Genomic DNA, 12,222 nt, shown 5'->3' with positions numbered 1-12,222 from the left:
TATATTTTTAGTAGAGATGGGGTTTCACCATCTTGGCCAGGCTGGTCTCGAACTCCTGACCTCATGATCCACCCCAACCTCGGCTTCCCAGAGTGCTGGGATTACAGGCATGAGCCACCGTGCCTGGCCACAATAGACGTTTTTTTAGTATGAATATGCCCCATATAATAGGACAGATTTATACTAAAACATGATCTGCTGTTTATCTAAAATTCAGCTGTAACAGAGAATCTGTGTTTGATCTGGCAACGCTGCATGACTTGACGCCTTTATTTGAGGCCCACCAGCAGTTCCACTCAGTATATCCACAGCTCACTTCCCATGGGACAAACTCAATTATCCGTTTTATTTGCGTTGGACAATGAAAAATGCTAGGTTGACCTTGACTCCCCTGCTCTTCTTTAGCTCCCAAATCCTCTAAAATATCCCTGAAATCTGACCTCTTCTCTCCAGCAACAGCCATCATTCTAATCAAGACCACTCCATCTTTTACCTGTCACAGCGTCCTTGCTGGTCTCTAGCACATGATTGCCACAAACAGCCCAATGGTCTCATTTAAATTCATATTTTAGCATGGCTGCTACTGGTTTAAATTCAGAAATCCAAAATCCTTACGAGGGTCCCGATATCCTGCCTAATGCGGCCCTTGCTCACCTCTCCCTCCTGTTTCTGGGCCGTTCTTCCCCTTTCTCAATGCTGCACGGCCACACCGAGCTTCTTTCAGTTCCTCGAAAGTGCCACTCCGGCCCTGGGTCTTCCTGCATGCTGCTCCCGCTGCCTGAAACAATTCTGTCCACCTCTCCCTCCTTTCCTCTTAGCTAATGATAATCCTTTGGGTCTCAGGAACTGTCCTTTGCTCTCCTCCAATTGTATTTTTCCCCTGTGGAGCGCTCGTCACCCTCTCGTGGCCTGGCCAACGCCTGGTTCTCTGTTAGACTGTGGGGGTCAGAAGAGCAGGACTTTGTTTGCTCCATGGTTTCCTCAGCCCCTGCATAGTCACTGGCATAGACTAGGAGCTCAGCTCATGCTTCAGGGATAAATAAGGGAGTAGCCTTTCTCCCCATGCAGCCATGGAGGTCCCCTCTTCCTGTGAGCTCTCAGGGCACAGCATTCATCAAAACTGAGTATTTTCAAATAGATTTAGAATTTACGCACCAAATGATGTGCCCAAGTTGGGTGTCAATCCTACAGGCCCAACACCAATCATTCAGCCAGGGTTATCTGAATCCCAAATGTCAACAGGGGAGAGCAGAAGGCGGAGTGGCCAGAGACAAGAGGGCGGGATGGCAGCCTTGTGTGGAGAGATGGCAGGGCTGATGCTGGTGAGCAGAAGGGAAGGTACAGCAACTCAGGAAGCTGCATCTCCAGGCCTGGCTACTGAAGAGTGGCCTCCAGCAAGGCTCTTCCAAGTCCCGTGGAAGGCACCTCCACAACGGGTGTACTGAGCTTAGGGATGGTGGGGGACGACCAGTTACACCTATTCAGCAGGCTGTTACAAACGAGGGCCTAGAATTGAAGGACTGATCAGGCTGAAGGTGTAGCTTTGGGATTTGCCATCAAGCAAGTGACCGTCAGAGCGAGTCCCTAGGGAGAGCATGGGGTTGTCCCAGCAGAAGGAACTCAGGATAAAACTTTGGGGACACCTGATTTAAGGGGTTTAGGAAGAAGAGTTAAATAAACCAGAAGTAAGGAAAGGAGAACTGGAGCCCTCGAGGGAGAACCATGAAGGTGCAAAGGCCGGAAGCCAAGGAAGTAACGTTTAAAGAAGTGAAGGTTGAGCAACACGGTCAGCTGCCCCAGAGGGGTGAAGGCTGAGAAGCAGTGCCCGCAGTTGGAAAACAGGACGTCAGTCGTGACCTTTGAAGAGAAAAATTAGCTCATCTTTCCAGTCCACTCCTTCTACCTTCCCTCTGATAGCCCCTCTGTGGGCAGGGGCCGTGCTGCCCTACCCTGCCCATTTCTACAAGTGGAAGAACTGTTTCTGATTTGGGGAACAGTCAGGAAGGCAGATAGAGTCAATTCCATTCAAGCAAGATCAAGCTTATATATCCAGTTTCCAGAGCCCGAGACTGTGATGAGGAAGGCGGGTCTGGTCCCCACCCTTCGGAGGCTTACGGGCGACTGGGGTCTCCAGGCATTGCTGCTGCTCGGTCTTGCCCTTCTTAGACCAGGGTTCTTCCTGGCTGACCCCTGGATCCTGAGGGCTCCTGCAGGCTGCATCCTCCTCTGTGCCCCCTCTTGCCATCACCCACACTTCTGCCTGGAGTTTGCCTCCCACCTCTTCCTGCTTTCATCCCCAGATCCTGCCTTCAGAGAGGGCCCCCAGTCTCTCCAAATTCATTCTACCTCCCAGGACAAGCCCACAACGTGCTTCACTCACATCTCCTTCAGGGAAACAAACAGCAAAACAAGCAGAACATGCCCACCCCAGAGAGGGAGCGATGAAGCCTGACACCCATCCAACGCTCCTGTAGCTAGGTACAGCTCCCGGCCCTGATCCTGTCGCCTCCTGGGGGCCTCAGTGACCCATGGATTTGTTCCTGAGGGTAAAGCCCCTTTCTCTTCTCCACTGTAGCTCAACTCCTCCGAGTGGCCCCCTCATCTCCAGTGGGTGCCCTGTTCCTTGGAGCCTCATGCATAGGGGGACCCCATTCCTCAGAGCTTCAAAGTCATCCAGGAATGTCCCACAGGAGGTATTTTCTCCCAAAAGGACACAAGACAGATTAATCTTTTATCCTATTATTTTGTAAATATCACTTTATCTTAACACTTTCACGCTCAAAGCCTGTGGCCTGGCAACTGGTGAGGGGAGGGGCTTCTTCACCGGTGCTTCAGTCCCTCAGTGTAGGCTCAGAGGGAGAAAGTGCTTTCCTTTGAGAGGAGAGTCTACCTGTCTATCCGCCTCGGTGCTCCCAGGACACCCTCCTGGACTCTCAGCACAGGAAGAATGAGAGTTTGGACAGCAAGGAGAGAGGGTGTCTGGAAGTAAAGAATGAGCTTAGAAGATCTTTCTGTCCTGCCTTAGCTCCTGCGTGGCCAACTCCAGATTGCAGAAGATTAGGTTTCAACTCATCAGCTGAGTGCTCAAGGCCCTTCTGAACGCCTGGCCCCAACCTGTTGCTCAGGGGTCAGGAGGCCTGAGTTCCCACACTCCTGCCAATAACTTCACATACCTCAGGCAAGTTATTTTTTCCCTAGCATTAGACACCTCGAGTTAAAACAAAGAAACTAGATTCCACAGCCCATTCCTGCTCGGTCATCCTACAACTCGATGAGTTTGCTTTTCTCCTTTCCTCCATGGCACAAACGTTCTTTCTCCTTTCCCCCCGCGGCCTGATCCATTTTCCTATGCATTGTCAACGCTCTGGACCACCAGGACAGATAGCCTGATTCCCACCCATCAGTTCTGATGGATTGGCGATGACCGCAGTGAGTCAGAGGGAAAAAGTGCATCAACAATGCCCGCCATGGACGGGACCTAGAAGAGCGCTGGCGTGTGCCATAGATATGCCCACATCGTACAGCCTCCACCCTTGGACTCAGGCACTTTCCCCTCCTGGAGTGCTCTTCTCTCTTCTCCACCTGCCCACATCCTTTCACAGTTCAGATTCTTCAAAAGGCTAGGGTATCTCCCAGCACTCGGAAGCATCTTTCTCCCCTGAACTTTTTAAGGGCAGTGACTTTTGAAGGATATGTGGTTTGTTTCTAGTTTTAGAGATTGTAAATCGAACTGCTATAAACAAACAGAATAAATAACAAACAAAGCAAAACAAAGAAGGCCATGATGCTTCTGCTCATTGGACTTTGACCCCAGGCTGCCTTGTGGGGTTAAGCTTGTTCAGGTGAGGATCTGTATTCCCTCCCTAACGAGACCGTGAACTTGTAGGCAGCAAGGCCTGGCTTGCCCCACTGTCTCCCACTGATGTAGCCCGGGGCTAGGCACGGAGCTGGCACTCAGAAGGGATGACTGAGTAGAAAACTTGTGTAGACACAATAAGAGCCCCTGAATCCAGTCCTGGCCCCTAGAGACTGACCGTTGGGCTGCCTGAGCTCAATCGACAGAGCAGAGAAGGTCCAAAGGGCTTAGTCAGGCATGAGATCTAGAGCCGTCGGTTTCCCTAGAAGTCAGTTTCAAAACTGGGGAGAAGATTTTGGATGAGTAGAGGTGGGGAAGTTCCAGCTGTGGGGAAAGTGTGAAGGTTCAGAAGTGGGAACCAAAGAATCTGCTCTGGGAAAGTCACTGGAGAGCTGTTCTAATTCCTTCCCTTCTTCCTACGGGAGGCTGCTTGTTGCATTTCGCCAAGTTGCTCTCTGCTTTTTCCTGCCTGCATGCCATCTTTCTACAAACCACCAGCGCTGGCCGCCCCGCCCGGTGATAATCAGCCCGTCAGTCAATAAACTTAAGACACTGGTGGTGCGCTGGGGTTAGAGGCCGGCAGTGAGGGCTAGAAATTCAAGATGAGAATCGAGATGTTGCCAAGGCTTCACAGAGTCCCTGATTTACTAGGAAATTGTTCCCTAGCCTCCACTGCTGGCCCTGTTATGCAAGGGACTCTGTGGGCTGGTGGGGACTGTTGAAGGAAAGACAAAAAATAAAAGACCAGAAGCCAGTGTTTCTGCACAGTGGATAGGACGTCCCCACCCCATTGCCTTTGGTCACCTGTGGGCTGCTAGTTAACCTCCTAACCACGGTCCGATTTGCACGTGCTTGCTTACTTTCTCCAACGATTTTACAGACCCCTTGAAGGCAGACACTGACTCATATTTCTAGTGTCCGTCTCCACCACCCTATTGCAGGGTTCTAGCGCCACACTGGGCTCAGGGGAAAGCCGACTGATTACCTGGCTGAATGGGGAGGAGGAGGGGTTAATTATTCCTAGAAAGAAGGCCTCTCAGAAAAGTCCCCCCTGCCTGCTCCCTGAGGGCGGAGAACCTCCCCTTGGCACCCTCTGCCAGCCCAGGGCCTCCTGAGCCTAATCCTGCCACTGTGGGCTCTAGGCTGGGCCTTCCTCCTTCGGCCTCTGGGGAGAGGTTGCTGGCCTGCAGTTCTGAATATTTCAGTTGGCTCCGTGTTCGGGGCCTGCTCCAAGGCCAATCTGAATGAATTTGGCTACCTCCCTGTTTTACAAGTCCGGTTCCTAAGCCAGAGCCTACAAACATCTCCCCGCCTTCCTGCACAACGCGCGGCTCTATTTCCTCAGAGACAGAAGAGTCTGAACCGTCGTAAGGATTTGCTGGGCCCTGCCCCTGGGCGTGGGTGGGGCAGCAACCTGGGAAGCAGTAAGAGAACAGCAAAGGAAGACCTCCACTCTCCTGGAGCTCCCAGCTCATCAGGGGGACCAGAACACAAGGCTCATTGCGAAACCCATCGAGGCCACGTTTGCTTGATAAGCACCACATGTGTGGAGAGACAGCTCATCCCAGCCCAGCTTGTGCTCTCCCGGGTGGGCTGGGGTCTGGGAGGAACCCAGAGAAAAAATGGGGAGAGGGTGCTTCCAAGAGCATGGAGAGCCAGCTCAGCTACTCACCAGCTGTGCGACTTTGGGCAAATTACCGAACATCTCCGGAGTTAGGTTCTTGATCCACACACCGATGCTGCCTGATATTCTAGGATTCTGATGGGACATGGCACAGAGCTGCATCCTCACTGCTACACGGCTTTGAGAACCCGCCGGGCTTGAGGCAGAGGCCCAAGCCAGCAGGGAGGGGCCTGGGGCCTGTGATCCTAAGCACAGCTTCTCGTGATCCTTAGGTGAGAGGGGTCACACCTGAGAGACCGTGGGGCCAGAACCGAATCCTGGAGTCTGGAGATCAGGTGCCTCAGGCCTGGGCTTCAACTCACCCCTGTCCCCACTTCCCTGGGTCCACGGCTGCAGTGGGCAAGATAAAAAGAACCCCAGATAGGGGGCGGGGCAGAAGCCATATCAGCACCAACCAGGGCAAACAAAGATGAGCTGTCTTCGAGGCTTGAAGTGGTTCCTTTCAAACAGTATTTGAGTTTCCACTGTTTCCCGCCTCCTGGCCAACAGAGGCTATCTGTGCACCCACCCTGCCCCCTCTCGGGCTCCGTCTCTGGCCTCCACTGGGGCTTCCGCACGTATGAGTCCCTTGCTTCTCTGCAGCAGCTCTCAGACACGCAATCTGAGGAGAGGCAGCATCCAGACACGTGGTCAGTGGTGGTTAGAAGGGAGTTTAGAAGGGGGCACTCTGGCCGTGGGGATACCCGGCAGCATGGTAAGTAGAGAAGGTCTGTGGCTATCACAACCCGGATCGCTGATTCTGATCACAGCTCAGCACCCCTCCCCTTCCAAACGTCAGGGCCAGGGCACAGAGGGGGCCCTCATCAGTACCCGTCAGTCCTGGAAATTTAGGGCTCCAATCACCTCTGAATTGGACTCTTGAGGTCCTGAAGCCTTGAACCCAGGACAGCTCATCTCCCTGCTGTTGGTAACGTCAGGGGCAGGCTCTATGCAACGCATCCCTCCATGAGGTCAGTCAACCCCTTTCTAGCAGTTCCTTCTTTTGGGATAAGCACTGTCTTATAGGACCTCATCATGCAGACAGCTACATCAGTCCCAACCACCAAACAAGCCGGGAGAAACTGGCTCAAAAGCTGAGTAGGAATACAGGGCCTGGGGAAGGGGAGACACTCTGGGGTAGGGGTTCAGCATCTGGGCCAATAAAGGCATCAAGTCTCCAGCTGGCTGCAGGTGAGCCCTGGGAAGCCGGTCCTGAGCTTTGGAGCAGCAGCTGAGGAGTGGGATTAGGAGAGAATGAATCTAAGAATATCAGTGGAGATAGATGTTACCCCATTCCGCCGCAGAACCACCTGCTAAGAAGAGGGATGCCCTTTTCTGGCCCACATGCCCAGTCCTTGTCTACTCTCTGTCCCAAAGGATGAGGGAGTCAGAAAAATTCCAAAGATATGTCGGCACAACTCCCCCACTTCCCATCCTAAGGCCTCAGCCTTCCCTGCGGGCTTCTCCACATCCTAGGGCTGGCTAAGAGGCTCCAGCGAGGGTGAGACCTCTTGTAAGAAAGCCAGGTTGACCCAGAATTGTTCCTCAGCAGACTTGTGGCTTAGTCAGGAGGAGGTGCAGAGGAGCCTGAGTTATGGGTGCCAGAATCATCAAAAACCCAGGGTCCTGGGGGCCCTGAAGTCAGATAGTCAGGGTACAGTCAGGGTCCCCGGCTGTGTGGCCCCTTAACCTCTCTGAACTTAGTGTTGTCCTGACCTCACAGTTATGCATATTAGAGCAGGCCCTGTGTGTGAGAGCCTGGCACAGAGCAAGTGCTTATTCATATTTAAAGCCTCCTCCCTGTGACCCAGGCAGGTGGCGGGGCTGTATCCCCAACTCCTCAGCACAACTTAGAAGCCCAGAAACACATTTAGGAACCCCTAGCCTGGGCTTGGTGCTAAGTCAGCTCTTAGCAGCCTGGTGCTAAAACTGGCACAGGACCAGGTCCTGGGTGGGCAGAGGTCAGACCCCTGAACACCACCGTGCTGTGCCTGTCATGCTGTGCCTGTGGATGTCCACTCTTCCAAGCCACCCTCCCTACCACACACACACAAGCATTGCCTCCATGTCTGAGTAAGTCAGTTTCAAATCCTCGATCCCACACGTTTCTCCTCTAAACTGGAAATACGGTGGTCTAAAAGAGCAAAATCAGTCTTGTGGGTGGGTGAGCAATGCCTCCAGCTTAGGCACTGGAATGGTGGGAGGGTAGCTGACTGTATTTACAAGAATCCCAGATTTTACTGCTACAGCAGCTGAGCTGCCTGTGTTTCCTCCACCTGTTGACCCTGACTCACGGCCCACCTGTCTGCCCAAGGCCTCTGAGGAAGTCCCCAGGCATCCTAGTCCTGGCCTTCCTCTACTTAATTTCAGATATCCAAATAAGGAGTTTTAAAGGGCATCTGAGAGAAGCCTCAGGACGTTGTGGACAGCATCAGGCCTTGAGAGCTTTGCAGCTTTGAGACAGCTTGCTGTAGGGTAAAAAGGGAGTGAAGGGCAAGTCCAGGCAAGGTCAGGTGAGGCGAGGGAACTGGTGTCCCGAGTCCTGGGGACAGGTTATACACATCTGCTTGGTGGGGCCGGACCAGCCTGTGGCATCTGAGCCTCACCACTTACGTGCTAGGTGACCTTGGTCAGCTCGTTACCTTCTCTGAGCTGAAGGGACAAATTCCTACCTCGTGGGGTTGTGAGGACTGAATGGGATCAGGGTGCAATGTGGTTGACCTAGGCCCTGGCCCAGAGTCGGCAGTCAGTAGCTAGAATAACACACATGACCTAGGCTAATGGCAACTCCATCTTTCCACCACTCAGGCCAAAAACCGTGGAGTCATCCTTGACTCCTCTCTCTCTCACATCCCACACCAAAACCATCAGCAAAAGCTGTCTTCTCTCCCTACGGCCAGGACCCCACCTGCTCTCACCATCTCCTTTGCTCTGCCTGGGTCCATGCCACCATTGTCCCTCACCAAGGTTATGGCTGCAGCGTCCTGGCGTGTCTCCCAATGACCCCTCGATCTTTTCTTAGCACAGCAGTCGGAGGGATCAGACTCTCCATGGCTCCCTATTTCACCGAAGTTCATGCAATGGCCAGAAAGGCAGCTCGTGATCTGCCCCTTGTGCTAACTGCCCTGACCTCTATTCCCACCATGCTCCCCTGGCTCCTCTGCCCCAGCCTCTCTGCCCTCCTCCTGAATCGCAGCACACCAGCATAGGCTCCCCTTGCTTGGGGTGCACGCCCCTATTACCTGTGACTCAATCTCCCCTTTATATGATATGCACCTTGACCTCTGCCCACCCCTAGCCCAGAACCCCCTCACTCCTCTACCTACTTCACAGGTCCTTTTTTTTTGAAGCAGAGTCTCACTCTGTCGCCCAGGCTAGAGTGCAGTGGTGTAACCTTGGCTCACTGCAACCTCGGCTCACTGCAACCTCCACCTCCCAGGTTCAAACAATTCTCCTGCCTCAGCCTCTTAAGTAGCTGGGATTATAGGTGCCTGCCACCACGCCTGGCTAGTAGAAATGGAGTTTCATCATATTGGCCAGGCTGGTCTTGAACTCCTGACCTCAGGTGATCCACCCGTCTTGGCCTCCCGAAGTGCTGGGATTACAGGCGTGAGCCTCCGCACCCGGCCTGCTGCACAGGTCCTTTTGCTCACAGCACTTTGCACATTCTAGTCTCCCATGTAATATGTTGATTTAATCTCTGTTTTGTTCCCTGATGTATCCTAGACACTTAGAACTCAAAAAATGTTTGTGTGTGAGTGATATAATCTCACAACAATCCTATGAGGTTGTTAAGTCAGCCTACGTATTTTAATGATAGAACCCCCAGGTTTTCCATGTTTAAGCTGTGATTCTCTCCAAGTGTCTGGGGTGACGGTCGGCGTGATGATGAAAACAATGGCCCCCAGGTCTGCCCAGCCCCTTCCCTTTTATGAATGCTCCACCCAGCATACTGGCCACTTTAAACACTCTGGCAAACACAGAAATGTGGACCCATTCCTCTGGCTCCCCTCTACACAGCTGAGGCCAACTAGAACTTTCTTGAGCTTTCCCTACTTCCCGCTAAAGGAGGAAATCGGGGAAATTAACACAGAGAACCTAAGAATCATAAAAACTGTCTGGCTTACAAAGTGCAGGTTTCTTACAAAGCAGAGGGGACTGCTTTGCTTCCAGTACCTTCTGAGGTGGCTGTGTTCCTTCCTCAAGGTCCTGGCACGACTCTCTAGGTGCCTGGCCTGTGCCTTCCCAGAGCCCAAGCTCCCACCTCCTACCTGCCTCCTGCATTCCCCATCCTGCCTCTGTAGCTGGAACCCTTACCCTGCTGTTACCTAGTCATGACTAGAGAAGCTCACTTCTCTGGGGTGGTTCCCTCTTCTGTAAAATGGGAAGGGTAGTGCTGGTGGGAGGTACAGATGAAATAACGGGTCTGACGGGCTTTGGAAACTTTCAAACCTTACACGAAGCTAAGATAAACTGGAGGTGTGCGGGTGGGGTCAGGACCCGCCCCAGAGCCAGGAATGCTGACGGAACCGTTATCTGCAAAATTTGCCCTTGCCAGGACCCCTTGTCTGGTCAGAATCCCTTGCCTGGGGACTTGCAATCTGATCACAGACAAAGGAGATTTGCTTTCAGTTAAATGGTGACCCTTTGGTCTCCCGCTCACCTGGTTGTAGATGAGGCAGAAACTGGGGTAGCTGGAACACAGAGGGCAACTGAGTCCCCCAGTGTGTCCATGCTTGGAGGTACCACCAAAATCTGGTACAAGATCCCAGAGGAATTTCTGGGTGCGGTGGTGCACACCTGTAGTTCCAGCTACACAGGAGGCTGTGGTGGGTCACGTGCAGCATGGGCAGAATAATGAGACCTGACTCTTAAGAAGAGAAAATCCCGAGGAGTGCATGTCCTGACAGGAGTGGCTTGAGCAGCAGAATCCTTATACTTTCTTAAGAAACTCTGCTTGGCATAATGCAATCCATAAAGCACCTACTATGTGTCAAGAGCTACTGTTGGTATTGGGGATACAGCAGTGAACAAGATGGACTCCTGCCCTCATGGTGCATACCACCTACGGGCGAGACAGACATTAAGCAAATACACAAATTATTATCATCAGTAACAGAGGCAAGGACTTAGATGGAGAGGCGTAGGGTACCATGAGAATCTTTAAGAGAGGACCTTGACATTGTGAAGGATGTGTCAAGAGGTCTTCCCGGAGGAGGTGCCATTTGAGCTGAGAACATGTTGCAGGGCACTGTTCGATTATTTCTAGCAAGTCAAAACTAGGTTCCTCACACAGCCCCCAGGAGGCTAGATACAGAGTGTGGTGCCAAGACCCTAGGCCAGGGCCCAGATAGGGAATAAGACCTGGCAGTGATGGGGCAGGAAGGTCCTGAGGGGTGCAGCCTGAGCTTGGGCTCTGACCCCGCTCGTCCTTCAGCATACCCGTGTGCACACCCGAGCCAGCCTGTGAAGGCAAAGATCCTGGCTGCTCAGCCACCCATGGACACAGCGGGGCAGGGCCCCATGACCTCATTGTAATAGTGTCCTACAGCCTGGCCAGCAGGAGGAGAAAACAAACACTGAAAAGTCCCCCAGTGCTCCCTGATGCCGGTTCAGGAAGATTCAGGCACTGCAGGCTCCAGGCCCCAGGCTGCAGGCAGCGTGCCCTACTCAGGAGGCCTGAACGGAATTCGAAAGTACTTATTGCTCACTGAAAAATTCCAAAGATTGCTCAACATTCCTTTTACCTCAGGAGCTGGGGTTTGGCAGGAGACGCTGAGAGCCGGCAGGAATGGGAGCCTGTGGGCCTGCCGCATGGCTCAGCGCTGTCAGGAAATAGCTCCTCTGCCCTGCTCCCTGGGGGCTTAGGGTGGGGGACAGGGGTTGCAGGGGGCTGTCAACCCAATGCAGGGGCTCTGAGTGTGGGGTGATTTTGGTGGAGCTGGAAGGAAGTTGGGAAAATCTCCTGGCTTCTGCAGAGGAGAGGTGCTGTTTCTGCCCCTTGAAGAGAGCCGCCGTAGTCCCCAGAGGGCTGCGGACTGGGACCCCAGGTTCTCTGGCTCTGGTACGAAGGACTGTTTTCCCAGCTCTCAGGAGCCACAGCGCGAGTCGCTCACTGAAAGGACTTTCTGTGGTTACCAAGGAGAGGAGCTCCCTCTTCCCAGCTCTCTGCTTGAGGAGCCTGGCTCAAATGCCTCCTCCTCCAGGCAGCCTGGTCCCTACCTGGACTGAAATCCTCCTCCTAACACATGATGTTTCATAGTATAGTTATTGCTATACCATGTCTGCTCTACCCTACTAAGGAGAAAAGGGGAAGGCAGTCACCTTTTTGGTTCACATCTGTATAATTCTGCAGGGTCCAGTTGGCACAGAGATGTGTGTACCAAGGTGTTGACCGAAGCATTGCTTACAGCCAGGGAAAATGGCAAGTTATCTAAATGTTCAAGAGTAAGAGTTTGTTAAATCAGTTAGAATGGACCTGTATGTGAGAATGCTAAGCGGCCATCAGCAATTTCATTCTCAACAGTATTTAAAGGAATAGGAGAGTATTAAAATCAATATACTTCCATTACACAGAAGGAACATTTTAGTGTTTCCTTTACTTATTATTTTTTATGTAGATAGACAAATATGGTCAAACCCAACCAAAACATGATCTGTGTTGGGGATAAAAATTAACACGTGTTAAGTATGGGTTTGTATG

Source organism: Callithrix jacchus, chromosome 7, assembly GCF_049354715.1.
Source record: "Callithrix jacchus isolate 240 chromosome 7, calJac240_pri, whole genome shotgun sequence".
Classification (NCBI taxonomy): domain Eukaryota; kingdom Metazoa; phylum Chordata; class Mammalia; order Primates; family Cebidae; genus Callithrix; species Callithrix jacchus.
Note: the sequence above shows the minus strand (reverse complement) of the source record.